General features: G+C 45.5%; 1 protein-coding gene and 1 long non-coding RNA gene across 24 annotated transcripts in view; one reads left to right on the top strand and one right to left on the bottom strand.

The window, feature by feature from the left end:
- Nucleotides 1-21,484, top strand: part of LOC138810943 (hepatoma-derived growth factor-related protein 2-like) — a 289,960-nt gene that overhangs the window by 79,468 nt on the left and 189,008 nt on the right. The window contains exon 7 of one of the 23 annotated variants that reach the window (XR_011367276.1): nucleotides 248-3,576. The exons of the other annotated variants lie outside the window; for them this stretch is intronic. The gene's annotated coding sequence lies outside the window, so the exon portion shown is untranslated. Of the gene's footprint in view, nucleotides 1-247; nucleotides 3,577-21,484 lie in introns of those variants that run through there. 23 annotated transcript variants of the gene reach the window in all.
- On the bottom strand, nucleotides 9,732-12,041 carry LOC138810945 (uncharacterized). The gene is made up of 3 exons (XR_011367302.1): nucleotides 11,735-12,041; nucleotides 11,178-11,233; nucleotides 9,732-9,843 (listed from the first exon to the last, which is right to left on the bottom strand). It is a non-coding gene; the product is annotated as an uncharacterized lncRNA (long non-coding RNA).

Here is a 21,484-nt window from a genome sequence, read left to right as displayed (position 1 = left end):
GAAGAGTGTCTCAGGCAGGCCACACCGCTAAGGCATGCTGTTAACACACCCTCCTGCACACTGTTCGCCTGTGTTTGAAATCCTTCCAGGATACTGGGGTTACTTTTTTTTTTCCAACCAGGAAGAATACATGATTGGATTCTTCTTTTTATCCCTTCCTTCCTTCCTTCCTTGCTTCCCTCCCTCCCTCTCTCACCCATCTCCCCCTCCCCCTCCTGCCCTCCTCTGGAGCTCTTCTTTCCAGCAGGAGCTTGAGAATAAGATTATTATCCAATCAACTCAACAGCAGCCCATGTCAGTGTCCACATGTGCATCTGAGACGAGAAGAGATTCATTTGTGACCTGTAAACTGAAGTCTGCTTAGGTCTGTAAATATGAATAAAGCCCATTCTCCTTAATGATGAAGGTAATCTCCAGTAATGTAATTGTCTTTCTTAACTAGTGGGGATAACCCATTTCTCTCCCCCCCCTCCTCTCACACAAAAACTATGCTTCTCATAGAGTGATCTTTACAAACACAGGGGAAATATGTCTTTTGGTTAATTGCATTTGAAAGAGCTTCCCCCCCCCTTTTTTTTTCTTTTTTGTATGAGAGACTCTTCTTTCTCCACCACAAATTATGTGTTTTTCTAATAAATATTGTGGTGAGCTGCTGGGGCTCTTATGGGCTAACTGTGGAAGTGGTTGGTGTGTGTGGGACGCACTCCTGGCTTGGGTTAGGTTTGGTGAAAGTTGCTGCTTTGGTTGCTGCTACAGAGGAAGGGCAGTTTCTTTCTGTTGCCATTGTTTGTGGAACTTTGGTGGACCTGGAGTGGATTGTGAGACCCCCCTGCCAGCCCATCCCCTGTGAGCACAGAGCCGTTGTCTCTTTCCATGTGTCATGTGCATTTTCCAAAACATTCAGCTGTGCCTCTAAGAAAGAAGTACAGCTTCTTAAGATGGCCTAGGAATGGAGTTGTTTTCTTTTCAATATGGTTTTGGAAAGAAATTTTAGATGGAAGGTAGAAATCAAGTTGTACAGAAGGTCTTAAGTGTAAGCCAGGAATGCAAAGATTAGACTCACTGGTTTAGTTAGGGCAAATAACTTCACTTTGAATTATTTTCTTCTTTTGAGGGAAAAAAAAGTAGATCTGTGTTGAAAGCAGTGTCTGAGGAGACCAATTTATAACACACAGCAATTGCAGAGACAAGTTAGGTGACACCAAGAGCAAGTGTGTCTAGGCAACCCCTTTAAAAATACCCCAACCGAGGTTATGAAACCACACAGCTTCTTTGAGGAATAACGCATCCAGGGCTAAAGCAGCCTAATTTTATTCAAGGATTTGAAGAGTAAAAAGGGATTTGGTTCTTTAAAAAAAGGAAAAAAGAACAGCCTAGTGAGGATTATTGATCAGTGAGGGATTAAACATTTGCTGGAATACAAAGCGTCAGGAATTATCAACATGGACATCACAGTGGCCGGCCATTCAGCACTTGGAAATGCAAACAGCCCAGTTTCCCACTGATCCAATGGCAGCAGCCCGGAGCTCTTGATTCCCTGTGTGTCCAACTCTGTACTCCCTGCCCCTGGACAGGGATGAGGAGATGGGGTAGGGGTGAAAGGAAACTTACCTTGCTCTTTTAACTTCTGTCTGTCTGTCCCTCTGGAGCAGGCCAAGCACAGACCAGAGAGGGAAAGCACTGGGGAGCCTAGGAGAGGTCCTGAGGTCCAGAGAGGATCAGGAGATCTACCGGGAAACCTCAACTACCACTTCCTCCTGTTGCCAGGGCTGTGGTCCTGTCTGCTTGCCAGCCCGCACCTGCCTCTGTGGTTCACAAGGAAAAGGCACTTGGCACTTGTACAGCCGGCCCCAGGGAGTAGTGCTGGGGCCATCCCGCCCTTTCTGGTTTTGTCTTTTTCTTCCCCCATCAGGTGCCACTGGCTTTGAACCATGTAATTGCATCAATAAGCCATCTCTGGGATGGGCGGGGTGTGTGTGTGTGTGTGTGTGTGTGTGTGTGTGTCTGTGTCTGTGTCTGTGTCTGTGTGTCTGTGTGTGTGTGTGTGTGTGGGTGTGTGTGTGTGTGTCTGTGTGTGTTCTGCCACCCTGCCTCCTGGAAGGCTTTGCAGGACTGAGGACATTGGTTTGGATCCTGAGGCTGATTTTTATCACCTCTGCATAAGGCTGAGCCTGTGAGGAGAGAAAGTGAGAGGGAGGGAAGAAGAAGTCTGACTTTGCACTTTCAAGAGCATGTGTGATTTTCCAGGATGTACATCATATACATTGAAGCATCTGTGTTGTGGGCTCCCCGGGATTTGCCTGTTCTCAGTGCCGATTCTTTGTGCACCCTGCATACATCCCACCTTTTGGACTGGGGGAGGCAGTGGAGGATGTTGTATAAGAGGACCAGTGTCCTGACCCACGTGCTGGCTGGGTTAAAACAGGCGCACAGATACTTCAAGCTCCAGCCCACGTCTCTACCTACCCCTGGGCAGGAAGAGCCTAGGGTCACCGTCTGCCTCTTGGAGACTCAGTTTCCCCATCCACTGTGAAGTTTTTGATAAAGGCCTTTATTTTGGGTGCCACATTCTCATGCTGAGTCTCCTATTGCCTTCTGTTGTCAACTTGAGGAGCCTTTGAAACTTTGGGGGAGACGTTCCCATCTTTTTCTTCCTTCTTCTTTTCCATACATTGGACTGTGTTGCTATTTTCAGGCCACAAGTGATGAGACTGAAATGTAAGTGTCTTGATGTGCCAGGTGGGGACATCAGGCCATCTGGCTCAAAAGCTGGAATTCTAGGCCATGTTAACTGTCTGAACCGCAGAGGTAGAGAGAGCACACACAGGGCCACACTCCCTGACCCGTGAATGTTACAGATGTGGCCGGACCAGGCCTTGAGACCATGTCAACCCTGGTCCAGAGGAGAAAGGACACACTTCACCCACAGCTCTTTTTAGGGAGCTGGGATTGAGTTCCATCTGTAGAATCGCAAAGTGTTTCTGCGTTCGGAGCCACTCTTTCTCAGACGTCAAGTAAAGACACACAAGGTTGCAATGAGGGTTATGCAAGCCTGTATGCTGGGGTTTGGCTCAGGATAAGCCCTAAAATGAGCACACTTTGCTCATTTTTGCTGTTCAAAATTTTGGTGATCCTCAATGGAATTCTATGCCTCCATCAGAAAGAATGACATTTCCCCATTTGTTAGGAAATGGAAAGGTTTGGAAAAAATTATATTAAGTGAAGTAAGCCAGGCCCAAAGAAACATAGGTCCCATGGTTTCCCTTATTTGCAATATCTAGTATAGGTATGAGTCAAGCGAAAAGGTCAGATAATGTGATGTTAGGAAAATGAACCCTTAAATATGTATTTTAATGTTTTCGTTTCTTTCATGCATGTGTTTCTCACGCATTTATAAGATTATTTCTTTGTTGCTTTGTATGTCCCTCCCCCACAGTGTAACCCCCGCTTTCACTATATTTGATGTCAGTATAACATGTGGAGGAGATGGGGACAAACAAGTCGTTTAAGGATTCAGGTGGACCTGTTGCAACAATGAGAAGTACAAAATGTCATGTCAAAACCAGCTTTACAATGTCGGTGTGGGGGGGGGTATGATTGGGTGCGGGGGAGGGGGGAGGCTGGGAAGGTAGGTGAAGGGTAAACAAAGGAGGAGGCTGCAATGCTTGGTAAGAAATGTATGCATTATCCTGCCCATGTAATTGTAACCCCTCTGTACAGTATGTTCTCAAATAAAATAAAATAAAATGTTGGTGATCCTAGGGTTTAAACTCAGGGCCTTGCACTTGTTATACGGATGCTTTACCACTTGAACCTTGCCTCCAGGCTTCCTTTGCTTTCTGCCAATGTTGTATGACTGAGTCTGAACCCACCTCCTCTAGGTTCACTGGTGATGTTGGACTCAGGGGCCCATGTCACCGCACTGTTTTTCTCCCCCAGAAATAGCGTTTTGAGGACCTTTCTGCCCGGTCTGTCCTAGAACCTTGATCCTTCTAATGTCAGCCTGCTAAGTAGCTGAGATGATAGGTGCCAGCCACCAGCATGTAGCTGAGGATGTGTTGTCCCACTGTGATCCTACTGAGCCCAAACCTTAGATGCACCCAGTGATTGTGTTGGCGAATTGACATCATCGGATGAGCAGCATATATGGCTTATTTATTGACAGTCGAGGTCCAAGCCCTGACTAGGCCCAAAGCCTTAGCCTCACTCTTGGTCCATGGAGATGGAAGACTATCCAGGCAGATGTGTCTCAAAACAGCAATGCTGCTGAGTTTGGTGTGTGTGGTTGTTTGGGGTGTGTGTGGTTGTTTGGGGGGTGTGTGGTTGTTTGGGGGGTGTGTGGTTGTTTGGGGGGGGTTGTTTGGGGGTGTGTGGTTGTTTGGGGTGTGTGTGGTTGGGATGTGTGTGGTTGTTTGGGATGTTTATGATTGTTTGGGGTGTGTGTGTGTGGTTGTTTGGTGTGTGTGTGTAGTTGTTTGCGGGAGTGTGGTTTGGTTTCCTGCTCATCAGCCTTGGTGGGTGCCATCTTCTCCCCTCCCCATGGGATGCTCTCTGCTCACAGTGGTGTGACCTGTACCCCTCTCTATTCTCAGTGTGTAACCTGTACCTCCTCTCTGCTCTTGGTATGACTCTGTCAACTCTCTGCTCTTGGTAGTGTGACTTGTATCCCTTCTCTGTTTTTGGTGTGACCTGTACCCCCTCTCTGCTCTTGGTGTGACATGTACCCCAGGGCTAATTTAGGCCATTGGGATTTAGAATGCAGTTGGAGGTGGGAAGGAGAGGGGACTGGAGAGGGAGGCTGGGAGAAGAGGTCTGGTCCCACACCTGCTCGCTGCTCCTCAGGGCACCTCTGTGCACTCCACAGGGCCACTGTGAAGCCTGCTGGGGAGGAGCTCTATCCTGGCTGTCCAGGGCCCCGCGGAAGGAAAAGCAAGGGAGGAACGCGCTTGAAAATAACATCGTGACTGTTCATGGGGTAGAGTTCTGCTTTTGCCAGCTTCATTTTTAATGAAAGGATGGAAATGTCCAGAGGCAGGGCGGTGGCTAATGGAGTTGCATTGTCCTCTTCTTATTGGAGTTTCAACAGCAGGGCATCCAAGCTCACTCTCTGAGACTGCATTCACGCCAATGTGCAATATGAAATGGAGTCCCTTCCGCATTCACCTCTCTCTAGTCCCGGGCCTGGAACAGCAACTTAGTCTTCACCTGGTCTGATTTGAAGGGATGATTCTCCAGCGCCCACTCCTTTTCTTATGTTGACAGTGGTAGTGGTGGGGGGGGGGGGGCACAAATTTACATGACAAAGGACATAGTTCACCTTTTTCACCTGGGAAGTACTTGTGTTTGTTTTCTGGGTAGATAAACTACATTTAAATGGCATGAAGGATTAAATAAAGTGTTATATTTATTTCCTTACCATTGTTAAGGACTAAGTACTTCTGGGCTTTCTTTTTCTTTTTTCTTTTTTACTATCTGGCAGCAAAAATGCCAGCTCAAGTAGAAGTGTGGTTCAAGTGGTAAAATGCCAGCTTTGGAAGAAAAAGCTAAGGAAGAGCATGAGGCCACCAGATTGAAGTCTAGGCTTCCAGTCCCAGAGGCAGGCTGTGTGTCACAGCCCATTGGGGTCACCCAGCCCAGCACTGCGTAACAGACAGTGAAAGGGTCAGGACATGACTGCCATCATTTTGTTTTTCTTTGCATGCTAGGCTTTGAAGTCAGGGCCATGCCCTTACTAGACAGAAGTTATACCATCTGAGCAATGCCTCCGGCCCTGTTTGCTTTATTTATTTTTCAAATACGGCTTCCAGGCTGACCCATCAGCACCTCTCATGCATACTTGGATCATTAATGTCAGCTGCCCACGGCACTCATTCTCCCTCCCCCCCCAACTCCTTGGAGTCCAGCTGGAGGCTCACTGCGGACACATCCTCATGGCTGCTGTAAATGGAAGGGACCCTGGTCATCAGCAAATGGCAGTGTGAGGCCAAGCAAGGTCAGAACTGGTCAGGAATCAGGACTGGTAATGACTCTGTGCTTAGGGGCAGGCATAGCTCCTGATGAGTGGGTAGAGGACTGGACTATGTAGCTTCAGTGTATCTGTTTTCGGGCGGTGACTATCATAGACACATTTGGGTTTTGTGAGGTTTTTGAACCGTGAGGATGGAAGTCAGCTTGAGACTCAGCTGTGGATGGGTTGGTTGGTCCGTCCCATGTGCCTGGGACACCTTAGCTTGCTTTGGCAACTAGGTAGCAAGTTGCCCTTACGACGTAAGTTTATGATTTTCTCAAGTAGAGACTATATTAAACTCCACGAAGGCACAAGGCTTGACTTGTTCTGGCCACAACTAGTTCCTCCTATTGTCTCCAGACAGAGCAGCAGCTCCACAAATAAGGGATGGGAGGGGGGCATCACCCAGGAAGCATTGTACTTGTAACCTGACTTCTGGAATTGTTACCCTGGGTGCAACCCCATCAAAATACTAATAAAAAAGTCATGTTTTCTTATTTGTTATGAACAAATAAGAAAAATAATTTTAAACAACCACACTCTATAACCCATAGATAATTACTTCTTTTTTTTTTTTTTTTAAGAAACAATCATTGGGCTGGGAAGGTGGCTCAGTGGTAGGGCGCTTGCCTTGCATGCTCGAGGCCCTGAGTTCGATTCCTCAGCACCACATAAGCAGAAAAAAAAAGCCGGAAATGGCGCTGTGGCTCAAGTGGTAGAGCGTTAGCCTTGAGCTGAAGAGCTGAGGGACAGCGCCCTGACCCAGAGTTCAGCCCCCATGACCGGACCCAAAAAAAAAAAAAAAAAAGAAACAATCATTGTTGGAGAGTTTTCTTTGAAATACAAAAACTCTTCTTGGAAGCTTATCTGTGTATTAGACAACAGAGCCCCTGAGTTTGAGTTTGCAAAGACTTGGAAATGGAGACTTTCAGGATGATTGCACTCCTTCCCGGCAGTGTGTTTCCATACCCATGCATTCCCACAAAAATTTCCTCCAGTCATTTTTGGCCCTCTAATCTTTGTTACCTAGTTTAGAAAACAAAACTTGGGGAAAGTCATGTGAATTGAAAGTTGTGCTTTTCTGTATATGGTTAAAGAGATCTTCCTTTGGGAACTGCCTACATTTCTTTGCTGTTTTCGGCAAGTTCTCCTGGCTCTTGCTGCTCTCTTTCTTCCTTAGAGGATTCTGTAAGGTCTATCCATCATCCAGTTACCAAAATGCACCTCACTGGGGAAGGAAAAATAGTTGGCGTAGCTGAGTGTTTGAAAGGAAATAGGAGAAAAGACATGCCTCCACACATTGAACCATCTCTGATGCGCTTTGGGAAATTCATAATGACAGATGGGTTGGGGAGAAGGAGACACACTCCACAGTGGGCTTCCTTTCAGATCCAGAGCTCCTTCCAAGGTGGTCTGAGCTATTCTTAGCAACTGGGGCTCCACACATTCACCCTGCCCCCCCAGAAGAGAAGACTGCTTGAGGCAGCTTTGTTGCTTAGAATTTTGCTCCAAACAAGAGCCAAACCAGGCAATGCAGGCATAGATGTGGAGAAATCTAGAAGTCTATTTCATAGAACTTGAAGGACCAAGGCACCTGACTTCTCAGGACCTGTGCTTCTTCAGTCCTCTGATAGGAGTGAGAAGTTCTTTCTGTCGCATTTGGAATTCTGAAAGAAGTGATGAGAATATTCGTAGGGAATGGTGGAGATAGGAAGGTTCCATAGTCCCTATCTTTTGGACACTTGCAGTGTGGAAATCATTGAAATTGTTTTCCCCTTCTCTTGTTTATTCAACTCTACCTATCATTGGTTGATGGCTCAGATTATCTCCCTTCCCCCCCCCCAACCCCCAGTGTAGTAATGCATTTCAGGGTAATGCAGAATTTCAATTTGGGGTGTAGAGTGATATGGTTTGATCATGTGTTACAGAGTTGAAGTTCTGAGACCCCGCCTCCCCCATGGAGTTAGGAACTTTGCGCTATGTAGTCACTCTAAGAGCACCTGTGGATTCTTTCCTAGGCTCTCATACTTAGCCACGGACCATGAGCTTGAGCTCTGCCTCTGATGGGCACCAGTTCAGTGTCCATTTTCACCGTGAACACATTTGTGTGGACAGGACCTTCTGTTTGGGGAGGGGGGGCATACCGTGGTGGCTGTGGCAAGACAGAGAAAATACCTACGTCTGTAAAGGTGTACCCAAGCTGAATCCACAGACTTGTATTCCCAGAATGGCCTCAACTGGTGATCCTCCAGATCTGAGTTCCCTGAGTACCAAGGATTATAGGCACCAGTCATGGATTCCTGGCATGATGCCTAAATATTGCAGCGGATGCAAGGAGTTTGAGAAGTGGCGACTGCCTTACAGGGGGTTGTGAACTCCATAGGGACCACAAATGCCTTTGAGAGGGAAGAGAAGGAGGGAAAACCCTAGGATGTCTTTTAATTTAGTATACTTACTGGAGATACTAGGAACCACTGGAAGTACAGAAACTTAAGCTTTTGACCTTTTTTCTCTGGCCAGAGACTGTTCATTGAATTTGCAGCCCCTTATTCTGCTGCAGATGTCAAATCAGAAGCCATCTATCCACCACAGGCAGCTTTATTAAATGTTCAAATTGGTTATGGAAGTGCCCTGCCCACCTGCACTGGCCTCTTTCCCTTACCCAGCTAAAAAGACTCCTTGCAGACACACCCTCATGGCTGCTTTGCCTGCTGTGATCTCAGCTCCTTTCCAAATGCTTGCCTTGGCAGCTTCCCCTCCATCGTGCCTGTGCCTCTCGGACTGGGTTCCCATGGTGGTTGGATATTGAGCTGCTTGTTAGAGGAGGAAACAAGGGCTGTTGTGTACAATGGCAGGCCTGAACTGGCCCTGAGGCAGGGCAGACGCTCTCCCAGGTGGGACTTGTCAGGGCCCAGGGCAGGCATCCTGTCACTGGGCCTTGGGTCACTGTGGTGAGCAGCGGTCACACTGGAACTTCTCTTTCTCAGAGAACAACAGGTTATATCTGACCAGATTGTCTTCTCTAGGGAATCTGGTTCTCCACCAACTCCTGGGGGATGCCTGGGGCTTGAGTCCATGCCAGGCTTCACTCCTGTCCAGAACTTTTCATTCCAGAAGTTTCAACCACTCAGCCAACCCCCCGCCCTTTGCTGCATTCTCTTCTCTGATTCTGTGGCTTACACTCTTCATTTTCTATGAACTGTGAGTTTCCCTTCTGGCTATCCTTGGTTCCTTCCCTTTAGTTTGATTGTGAATAGGGTCCTACTTTGCTTCTAGAAACTTCTTTCCTTCTACCTCTCATTTGGGGGATACTTTACTATACTTCTTTTGGGGGATTCAAGAGTGTTTATGAATTGTTTCTTAAGTGGGCAAACTGCACATACTCTTTAGAGCAGTTTGTGTGTGGGAGGTTGTGCGTACGTGCAGTTTGTGTGTGTGGGGGGGGTGTGTACGTGTACATATGTGCTTCAACACAACTTCAGAAGAGAGGTTCCGCTCCTGATTTCCTGATTCAGAGAATGAGGTACAGAAGATTCAACCCTGAGTAGTGAACAGGGGAGGGCCATGCAGCCTGAGCTCCAGACCTTGTTCTCTGTACATCACCATCTTATGTGACAATGGGACAAGTCTCAGTGTCAGAGCAGCAAAAGTACTGAGTTGAAACATTCAACCAGGGGAATCTTTTACAGATTATGCCCTCATGAAATGATCGATTTGGCAGGGGTTTGGAGTAACACATGTATGAATTTATTGTAGGAATGTATTAGATCAGTTCTCTTCTCCTCCGTCCTGAGGCTTTGGGATGGTTGCTGACTGGTTCACTTGCAGGAGTTTTCCTGTTCATAGCGCATGAGCAAAATGAGGGTGAGAAAGTGCACAGAGGAAACTGATCATTGACAATTATTTGAGCTCTTCTGCTCCCTCTATCTGATAGTGCCAGCGACTTCTTAACTGGCATGGACTGTTTGCTCTAAGATAGTTTCCTCTTTTCACACAAACTCACAAACTGGTGAACTGTCATACTGTGTCTTTTCAGGAGTATCCAAATGTAAGGCTGGCTGACAGCTAGTTTGTTGACTCCTAGAAGATAATAGCTATTGTCTCCGAACAGATTTGTTTCAAAGATTCTTTACCTGAGTTCTGGAACCACTTGTGAGGTGAAAGATCTCTATCAAGCTGGGAGGAAAGGCCACCATGTTGGGTGCAGCCTGCAGGGAGTAGACTCAGCCATTCTATTTGTACACCCTACATCTCTTTGTGGCTGTGGAGGACCAAAACTTTGAATGCCCTTTCACTATTTGCTGCAAAGTGTCCCAGGCTTTTCATATCTTACTTGCTGAATGGGTTTGAATGGTCAATGCAATCTAAGCTATACACATGGGAACTCAGATAAGCTATACAGGGAATTGTATTTAATCAAAGACTTCAAACAATAGAAATTAAGAGGCAATGGTGTGTTTGTACATTTAGGTTTCACTCTAAAAAAAATAAAACCAAACTGAACAAAAATTGATCTCAGTGCTTAAGAGGAAAATCTGCTTTTAACAATTTCAACAAAGGTTGATTCCCCCCCATCTTAAAAAGCCCCGTCAAACTAACTTCTTAATGATTTATTAACCAATGAGGAAATAATGAGGACTACAATTCCTTTGAATTGTATAAACCTGCATAAAAGATAGATCAAAATGACAGTCCAAGATAAATGAATGTTGAACTGATCTATTGAACTCTTCTAAAATACTCAGGTCGAAAAGAAGCCTAGATCCAGGCTACCTACTTGAACAATAAAAAGACCAGCTCTTGTTGGTTCCAGTTGAGGATGTGGATGGTATGCTTTAGGTCCAGGAGGAAGGTCAATCAGCTAAATATGTCAGAACCCTTGGAGCAGAGGGAGAGCTGTGTGGACAGGCCTTGGGTTTGACCTCAGAGCCTCACCCTGGGTAAGCTGGCCACCACCACTTGGCTGGTGCTCATCACAGCCTTATCTTTTGTGTTTTGAATCTGCTTTTTGTCTTGTCATGGTCTGATGAATATTTGTTAAGTTCTTGTTACTGCTGGTACCAGCTGCATGCCATGGCCATTATGGTAAAGAAGACACATGCTTTCGGCCCTTCAATGGTAAGATCTGGATGAGAAAAACCACTTATTCATCATGTATCGCTACACATACCTGTAATCCAAGCTACTTGGCAGATGAAGGTAGGAGAATTAGGATCTGCGGTCAGCCTGGGCAAAAGAAGAGATCTTATCTAAAAAAAGAAACTAAAAGCAAACAGAATGGGGGGTGTGGCTCAAGTGATAGAGGTCTTACCCAGCAAACATGAGACCCTGAATTCAATCTCCTACACTGCAAGAGAAGGAGGAGGAGGAGGAGGAGGAAGAGGAGGAAGGAAAGCAGAAGAAGAAGGTGGAGGAGGAGGAGAAGCAGCAACAGAAGACGGAGGAAGAGGAGAAAGAGGGGAGGAGGAAGAAGAGATGGGAAAGGAGGGAGAAGAGGAGGAAAGGAAGAGGAGTATGAGACGAGGAAGAAGTAGAAAGGAGAGAAAACAGAAGAGGAGGAGGAAGAGAAAAGATGAGTGAGTTATTTCCAGATAAAGAGAAGGCAGTTTGGGAATGGGGATATTCGATTAGCTCACAAATGGATTTACTGTTACAATAAACACACTATAACTTAAAGGCATCGGAAGTCATAAATACATGAGATACCCGTTATCCACTGAAACTCACAGCTTAGCAGCAGCTGTCCACCTTGTGGTCATGTGGCTGACTTGGGGCTTCTAACTGCGGCCCACTGCCCGAGTTTTGAGAGCAAAGCCTCCTGCATAGTCCTGGCCTGGGAAAAGATCCAAATGCAAAGTTCTAAGTGGAACGAGCAGGGTCATCCATCTAGAGAAGGACTGGTGTTCTGTCCACTGCATCCTGTCTTCCCTTCAGAGTAAAGGACGGATATCCTTCTCCGCTGTGGTCACAGTTGGGAGGGATTGCTTTGTGGGGAGTGGAGGCGTGGTGTAACGATGCCTTGTGTATGAAGACGGCAAGCTATTTTCTCTTCTGGACTCTGTGATCTGTATCATGGTTTGATTGGCTGGAAGCCAATCTCAAGCTAAAATTCCTACCCCGCCCCACCTCCCCTTGGAATACAGAGGTCATTACGTAGTACTCATTGTGTATTTCTGTATTAACTCCTTTCCTGTCTCCATTGTATGCTGGTATCCATATCTTTCTACTTTCCCATTCTCTCATACACCTAGTTTATCAGAGCAGTTCTGGAATACAGGAAGTTATAAATAATTAAAATGTATTAAATTGCCTGGGCCTAGGGTGGAATTTGAGAGCTTTGTTTTGCTCTTCTTTGCTGCCGAGGGGCGAGCCGAGCCATCCTGTTGCTCTCCTGCCTTCCACTCACTTGGCCTTCCCATAGACCTCGGCGGTTTTTGCTGCTGGGTTTGCCATCCAGGCTTGGTTTAGGTTCTCCCTGAATCTTTGTCAGTAACCTTGGTCTAAGGAGCCTGGGTGTCTTTTCCCCTGAGCTCATACTTGAATCACTCCACAGGTTTGTCTTGCCTTTCTTGTCTTCATAAATTGTAATAGCTTCTTTTGTCTTAGACACAGAGGTACAAGGAAGGGTTAAGAGCTGTGGAATGCTGGGTGCTTGCTCCCCAAATCCCTGTAGTCTGGAGCAAGGAGATAAGATTAAATTTTGCAAATCTCTTTACAAGTCCAGTTGAAAATAAGAACCTCCTTACTTTTCTTAGAGGGATAGATCTGTCTGATAGTGACCCTGAGTTTGTAGCCAAAGGCAACTTTTAGAAACCTTGAGTGGTATTGGGCTCTGTCACTGACTGGTAACTCCAGGTTAATGGCTTTGTTGTATGGTTTCATTGTTCTCAGTGGAGTGTTAGCTCCTCCCCATAGTCCAGGGGATAAAAGGTGAATTGTTTGGTATAATATCTAATGATCAATATATATATATATATATATATATATATATATATATATATATATATATATAACTACTACCATTAGTCTGCCTTCTGCTTATTTGTCACATTAGTTAGTTGGTCTATCTTCTGTAAAGATTATTTATAACAATTATGGTCATTACTATATCCACCATAGAGGAACCATATGAATACACACTTAACATCTTTATTTTTCTGTAAACTTGCCTTTTATAAGTGCTCACTCCTTCTTTTCTTCCCTTCCCTCCCTTCTTTTTCTTCCCTTTTTTGTGCTTGAGCTGAGTCTTGAACTTATGGCCTCTTGCTTGTTTGGCTCTTTTGTTGATGGATGATGCTCAGTCCCTTGAGTCTCACTGACTTTATCTGTCAAGGACTTTGAACAGGACCCTTAGATCTCAGCCTCATGAGTTGTCAGGAGTATAGGGGTGAGATAACAGTGCCAGGCAACTCTTTGCTTTTACTTTTAAAAGCAATGTATTCTTTTATTTATTATCTTTAAGGAATTATACAAAGGAGTTGCTATCTAACACAGCAGTTTAGGAATACAATATATCTTCATCAATATCACCTCTTTCAACCGCTGTTTTGATTCCTCTTTACTTCCTTTCCCTTAACACTTCTCATGACCAATTACTGCATATTCACTTCTGTGGATTTACTGCACAAACATGTGTATGTATGTGCATGCATGTGTGTGTCTGTGTTTGGTGTGCACACTCGGTTCCCACCACAGTCTTTCTAGAACATTGCTTGGCATGTCGTAGCCATGCAAATCTATATTGAATAGTCTTCAAACACCACCACAGTTTCATTAATGAGGCTTTGGATGATACTTGAAGCAGAAAGGGCACTCCTTTGACTGAAGACAGAAGCTCTTCCCAGGGAAGTGGGTGCTTGAAAGACCCAGGGAAGACATGGGATGCATTACTCTTTAAAGGGGCTGCTTGCTCAGGATTCTGTCACGAATTACCACTAGTCTTTGTCACCAGATTGTGGAGTGCCCACTGAGAGCTAGGGAGAAACCAAATGGGAAACCTCGCAGGTGCCCACAGAATGATGTCCCTTTCGATTTCTGTGCAGGGACAACATTTTGGCAGGATCAATACATGTGAGTATCTTAGAATCCTCATATGTCAAGAGCATTTTTCATAAGCAGTCTCTGATCTGCTGACCCCTCTGGGATTAAGAAAGCTGACTGTAAGCACATAGCTAACAATACCCTACGTCCTGATGCATAGAGGAATTCTAAGATGAAGTTGACTCAACACAGGTTCACGCTGAATACACTATGTGTGGAAATTCTGCAAAGCAAGGCTGAGGCACCAAGACAAAGCCCATAGAGCTACTTACACCTGAGGGGGAACAGGAAGCTGACATCCAGGGACAGAGACAATCAAACAACTTTTTTTTTTTTTTCAGAGCTGAGGACCTTACTGTTAGGCAAGTGCACTTCCACTAAGCTAAATCCCCACCCCCCACTGCCTCTTGTCTCTATATTTCCTCAATATTTTCCTGACACTTTCACAGAATGTCTTTTTATTTAAAAAAAAAAATCTTAACTGAGGATCATTTCCTTGAGTATGCACAAGTAAGGGTGAATGTTCTTATGTTCTGTATACTTCCCGAATTCTGAGTGAATGCATGCTTTCCTAAACAGAGAAAACAAAGCAGAGCAGTTAAGTTTTGCCCTAGGTCATTAGTGTACAAGTTCAGTAAAGGGAAACTATATTCACCTTTTTTTTTTTTCGCTGTGGGGCCTGAACTCTGGGCCTGGGCACTGTCCCTCAGCTCTTCAGCTCAAGACTAACGCTGTACCACTTGAGCCACTTCTGGCTTTTTCTGCTTATGTAGTACTGAGGAATCGAACCCACGGCCTCATGCATGCAAGGCAAGCACTCTACCACTGAGCTACCTTCCCAGCTTTACATTCACTTTTTATCAATTAAATCCTATGAGTCCTTTTCCTCCCCTTTTTTTTCTAACTACATCCTAATTCCTCAGATGTAGAGGCTCTACTCTCACAGCAATATTATAGCATCCTCTTCAAGAAAGAATATTAGCAGCAGCCATTATATACTCAGGAAACATGGTCTACCCTACCCTGACGCCTACTGGTAACTCCTCTATGAGATGAGTTCCTGGGCAGGTTTTGGACTTTAAGCTACAAGTTAGTTCTGCTATGGCAAAGGGGCCACAGGCAGGACCAGGAAGCAATGCTGCTGTGCAGACTGTGGGGAGCCTATATGTGCTGAAGGTCAGACACTGACCCAGGCAGGAACAAGATGAGGGGAAAGCACATCGCCAGGCATTTGCTTTGCCTGTCTGCTTGTGCTCAGGACATCAATGAAGAAATAGATTCCTTTGTGCAACATATGTTTTAGATTATAGCCTGAAAGCTGTGTATGTGGCACATCAAAGATCTTGGCTGGCATAGCTAATTTGAGGGTAGGCTCATGCAAATAGTAAGAAATTTGAACTAAAGAAGACATCTAAAAGAAATGGGCTTCAGTTATTTTCACAAAACTTATATTGGAAAACTAAATGGACAAGGATTCTAGGAAAGGTTCTGGTGTATCGCCGGTGGAGCCCAGCTATTTAGGAGGAGGTAATGAGAGGGTCACAGTCCATAGATCACTTGGATAAAACTATGAGAATTACCTGAAAAAGCCAAATTAAAGCTGGGTGCTGTGGCTCACACCTGTAATCCTAGCTATTCAGGAGGCTGAGATCTGAGAATCGTGGTTCAAAGCCAGCACAGGCAGGAAAGTGCATGAGACTCTTACCTCTTATTTTCCAGAAAACCAGAAGTGGTGCTGTGCCTCAAGTGGTAGAACTCTAGTCTCAAGCTGAAGAGCTGAGGGACAGCACCCAGGCCCAGAGTTCAGGCCTCACAACTGACAAAAAAACAACCTTCAAATTAAAAGCAAAAGAATTGGTGGTGTCACTCAAGTGTCAGGACATTTCTCAGCAAGCTCAAGTCCTTGATTCTTCTAAAAAGGGGTGAGGAGCCTTTGTCCTTGAGTAGCAAATGACTGTGGTATCATTGCATGGAAAAGCCAGGGAACCCTGGGGGGAGAAGTGGTTTCTCTGAATGCTGTCTGCCCAGGCAGAGCCCTCTGCTCCTAGTCTGTTGGTATTCAGAATGAACAAAACATTGCTGTTGGAAGAGTTCATGCAGTTCTTCCGGAATGTAAAACAATTGAGAATGCCTGGAGGGAGGCGTCCTGAGCCTGCTGTGTGCACCCAGAGCACCTGGAGCTGCCACACCCCTGCGTCAGAGGGGCACCTGGGCTGGGGTTACAGGCTGGATGGCTCCAGCATGGTCCCAGCTCTGTGGCATGGCAGCACAGACTTCTAAACCATTAAGGAGGAGAAACTGAACTCAGCACACCAACTCCCATTATAGTGCACACCTAAGGGAAAGAAACTCCTACTTATTCTGTGTTTTTCTTTTTCTTTGGTGGACTTTTGACCTAAGGGTTTAGCTTCACATTCTGGGCACTAAAATGAGCCATACACCTCTGGGTATCCAAGGATATTGTTTCCTTTGATCATCATGACAACCTTCTGCAGGGCAACCCCATGAACACGGCCATCTTCCAGAGGAGAGAGGATGGGACTGGTGCAGGGGCGCAGGCCTGGTCCTGGCAGGGCTACTTATGATAAGCTAACTTGTATAGTATTATGGAAATGTAAACCCCAGTTGAATTTCTGCAAACAAAATGCCCAGGTGCATCTGTGGGCTTTGACCACAACCCTGGCTGAGCATCCGTGCACTGGCCACTTGTCCCTGCATGCACAGCATTGCCCCTCTGCCCCCAAGCAATCCACCTTTCTCTCTTGCAAGTGCTTTGCTTCTCATTTCACCGGCTTATTGAAGGTGAGCCCCAGCTTCCTCTGGGCGCGTCACACTTGAATTTGTAGGTGCTCTTGTCAGCCTGACCTCCCACCTGCGGATTTTGATTTGATTAACCCCTTTGACTCCTAGCTTTCCTGGTTGTCTCAAGGTGGGATCTTATGCCCCAACCACAACCCTTTAAAATTCAATTTCAGCGCCTTTGCCAGTGTGGCCAACCCTGAGACCCAGCAAGTCTACACATCTGTCTTAGCATACCCAAAGCCAGCAGAGAACCTGCACAATCATTTGGCAGCTGGGTAGGTTCGTCTTTCAGCCCACATGGAGGTGAACTTGAAAATTCCTTCAAGCTTCCGTTTGCTACAGAGAATTTAAACCCGAGCACTAGATGGAACATGTGGCCCTTGGGAGGGTTGGATGCAGCCACATGTTATGGTAGTGAAATGATAAACAGGTGGGGATGATGCTAGGAAAATGACCACTCCGAGAGAGTGATAATTCCCAAATGAATGAATGAACTCACATGGCTGCCTTTGGTGGCTTGGCTCTGTAGACTCTCTCTTCTTCCCACAGTCCATTCACAGGCCATGTGGCATAGTTCATCAGCACTCTGTACTGAAGTTCAGTTTGATAAGGATCTAAGGAACTTGAGAGGGAGATGAGGGTGACCAGTCACTCAGGCATGGATGCCCAGTTTGGGCGTCCATTGTCTGGACTTGACATTGGCCCCGTTGCATGCTGTCTTTGTGATCCTGGACAACTCACCTGACCTCTCAGGGCGTCCATCTCTTCATCTGCAAAAACAGTGATGGTGACAGTGGCGCCTACCGCAGAGGGGTGCTGTGAAGACTGAGGGGTTGTGAGACACAAAACTTCGCATGGCACAGATTACCTGGCAAGGTGCACACAGCCCGTGAGTGGGAGCTGCTCTTCTCTCCCCGAGAGCATGGCAGACATCCTCTCCCCATCACGGGCGGACTTAATAGGTTTTCAGTTTCTAAAAGCCTCCCCGTGTTTTCTATCAACCAGGCATAGGTAATGAACTTGATGTCTTCATAAAGCATGGTATTTTGTGGTGATTATTTTAAGCTCTCTCATGCATTGTCTCATTTCATTAGGTAATGATCATTATGACAAAACAATAAAAAGAGTCCTTTAAAAATGCTTCTGGTGGTACAGATGTCAAACACCAATTACCATAAACGTGATGGCAAGAGTAGCATTGTTTTTCTCACATGATGCTGTGCAATCATTTTCATTGTATGATTTAACTTTTTTCACTGTAGAAAAATTCCTTTTCTCTACATCCCACCTGCCCTGCTCTTGGTGGCTGTGTCATGGAGGGACACGTGCTTATGAAGTGGACACTTAGCTCCCCACCCCTGGTGGAGGAAACCCCAAGTGGCCAGGGCCTCCACAGCACATGGCACATTCTCGATTTCTTCTTATTAGTTCCATGGCAGAACTTAAGTCCTCATGTTTTGTCCAGTCTAAATGTTGTTGGGATTCATGGGAAGGCATGTGATGTGACTGTCCATGGCCTGTCTGTCCCAGGGCCCATGGATATTTCTTTCCTATGTGGATCTGAGATATGTGATTTGTCATGGGCCATAGACTTCATCCTTTATGTCTTCTACAAATGCTGTGATCAGAGCTAAGTGGAACTTAGGATTGAATGCAGGACATCATGGTCACTCCTGGAGCCTTGGTGCACTCAGCCTTTGAAACATTGCTGGCTGTGTATGGCAATAGTGATGCTACCCTTTGGTTGTATAGTGCTGGACTGATCATTGTGTTCTATATGCAGCATCTCATTTAAGCAGCATGGTTTGGTTACCTTTTTTTTTAATTGCTGGTTTATATGTGGAAATCTAAGAATTGGAAGAGGAAAGGGGTAGCCATTACATGATACTTTTATATGCATTCTCTCTTTCAACCTTCATAGTAGCTTTTGAGGTAAGCATATTCCTTCCTTACTAGTAAAATACTCAAGGTTCATCAAGAGTGTGGTGGTACATGTGTGTAATCTCAGCAATCTAGGAGGCAGAAGCAGGAAATGGTGAGCTTGAGGCTAGCTTAGGTAAGCTTAGGGAAGACCTTATGTCAAACAAGTGGTAGAGTGCTTGCTTAGTATGGGTTAAATCTCCAGCCTAGCCAAGCTATCAATTGATTAATGAACCATTCAATCAAATCTGAATTTCAAAGGTGCTAATTAATGTTTGGTGCTGGTGGCTCACACTTATAATCCTAGTTACTCAGGAGGCTGAGATATAAGGATCACAGTTTGAAGCCAGCTCTGGTAGGAAAGTCTATGAGACTCTTACCAGATTCCAGAAGTAGAGCTGTGGCTCAAGTGGTAGAGCACCAGCCTAAAAGAGTTCAGGGACGGTGCCCAGGCCCTGACTGCCAAGGCCCAGACCCAGCGAAAAGAAAGTGCTAATTTAGTGTATGATTGAATTGATATTTAAACACTGGTACATTGGGCAATATAACCAATATTCATTCTGTTATCTAGTGGTGGGCCAAACTGTATTATCGAATCAATGTAGTAGAAAGATTTTACTTCTCAGGATTAAAGTTGTTGTTTGAAAGCTCCAGAAACACCAAAATGAAGAAGTGCTGGAGGACAGGGGACATCTTATACCAGCCCTCCTGTGCATCAGGCCCACCACAGAGAACTCATCCTTTACCATCCCAGTGCGCGCGGTGGCGGAGTTCAACACAGACAATTCACACATGGTGGGGCTGGCGTGTCTGTTACTCTGCAGAACCCCTCGCTCCATCAGTACTTGATAGTGTAGCTAAACTCAGCACGGCTCCCCAGTTCTTCTGTGCAGACAGAATGCCACAGACCACCAAGAGCTAGTTCAGGAATGGCTGAGGAAGAGAACAATGGCTTTCCTCCCAGATGCTCTAATGTGCATTTCCAGGAAGTGTGCTCCCCAATCCTGAGAAATGACCCAGTTGACCAGACATGTGTTGGTGTGGGGGGGGGGGGAGCTCTCCCACATGGACAGTATCCTGCTTCCCCAGGTGCATCCCATCATTGCATGCTGATGAACCTGGCCTGAAGGAAGAACCTGGGCATGTGGTCAGAGTCATTGCTTGCTACGTCAAGAGAAAATTCATTTTCCTTGAGGTTTTTTTCCCCCAAGTCACATTTTATGGCTGGAGTTACTCAGCAAATTACTAGGTATAGAAATGCAAAGGTCTTTTTGCATTCTATCGATCTGATTGCAGTGTCATTAATTGAAAGATGGGGTGAGCATGATGGATAGTTGAGAACAGGATTTTACATTCCTGTTGGCCTATTGGAAGAAAGCTGCATGGAGCAGACAGAAGGAAGCCTTTTGGTCTGACATGACTGATTCTTTCTTTGTCAGATCTTGTGAGAGCATTATTCAGCCCTAGTGAGATTTACAATGTGAAAGGGTGAACTGTGTCTGCCCTGAAAGGAAAAATCAAAACCCAAGTTGCTTATTTCTGGAGTTGGAAATAATCCATGTTGTATAACTTCCTCTTAGCGATTCCTTATAGATCACATTTACAACACCCCAATCTGACAACAGCTGATTTTAATCCATTTCACTTGTAATATTGCAGTATTTGCATTCATCCTCATCCCTATGACAGGAGCATGTGAAACTTTAGGAAAGGTGGTATGTGTTTGGGGATATTTGTTTTTAACATTATTTCCCTTATTTGATCATTTGACCTACTATTCCTTGGAATTTGCCCATAAATTCAATCGAGGATTTTTGTGTGTGTACAGAATTGTCCCCATACATATTTCATGGCTAGTTTGTGTGTGAAGGAAAAATTCTTCAGATTGGAAAAGAATATGCCAGTTTATGTTTCACCTGTTTGCAATGGCAAAGAGCATGTCTTTGCTTCCCAGTTGATTGCATGTTAATGAGTCTGGGTAGTTTTCTGTTGTGTTTCTCATGGTAAAGATTTGAAGCTTGGAGTGAATGGGAGGAACAGCTACATTTAAAGCACATCTAAATAGGCCACAGGTCTTCACCCACTCTTCCTGAGCCACGTGCCTTTGAAAACTTGCAGAGTTTGGTCCACATTCTTAATGACTCACCTCCTGTCTCCTCTTGGCCCTCCCATCCATGTTGTTCAGCTTGTCTCTCTCCAGGTGTTTTTTATTTTTTTTTTGTACCTAGCTGTTTGCAGATGTGGGTAGGTAGGATGCAGACATGGTCATGCCTGTGGCATGGTGTCTCTTTGGAGCACCTACTGAAGATGTACAGAGAGCTTTCTGAGCAGAGACAATGGGTGTTGGCTGAGGGTACCACCTCCCTGACCTTAAGTTTGGTGACAAGTGGAAACCATTTCCTCTGGCTTGTCAGCTGCTATCAGAGTTGAAAAGAGGCTGCACTCACGTTGGGAGGCAGATTCTGTGGCTGACTGCACAGGCTGCCTTCCCCATGAGATTGTGTCTAAAAAAAAAATACCTCCAGCGACAGGCAGGCATATGCTGGTGCCTTGGTGTGAAGGAGCTCGCACCTGTGTTTCTTGCTCTTCCCATCCCAGTTCTGGAGTGAGGGGTTAAATGATCCCAGAAGCCCTGCCAGGTTTTGATTTGCTATTGTCTCAGCTTCCTCATAGGTTGTCTTTCAATGGGACTAACAGGAAGTGGCCAGGCAAGAT

Source organism: Dipodomys merriami, unplaced genomic scaffold, assembly GCF_024711535.1.
Source record: "Dipodomys merriami isolate MVZ:Mamm:240054 unplaced genomic scaffold, mDipMer1.0.p SCAF_512, whole genome shotgun sequence".
In the NCBI taxonomy this organism is placed as follows: Eukaryota; Metazoa; Chordata; class Mammalia; order Rodentia; family Heteromyidae; genus Dipodomys; species Dipodomys merriami.
Note: the sequence above shows the minus strand (reverse complement) of the source record. Positions and strands in the feature narration are given on the sequence as shown.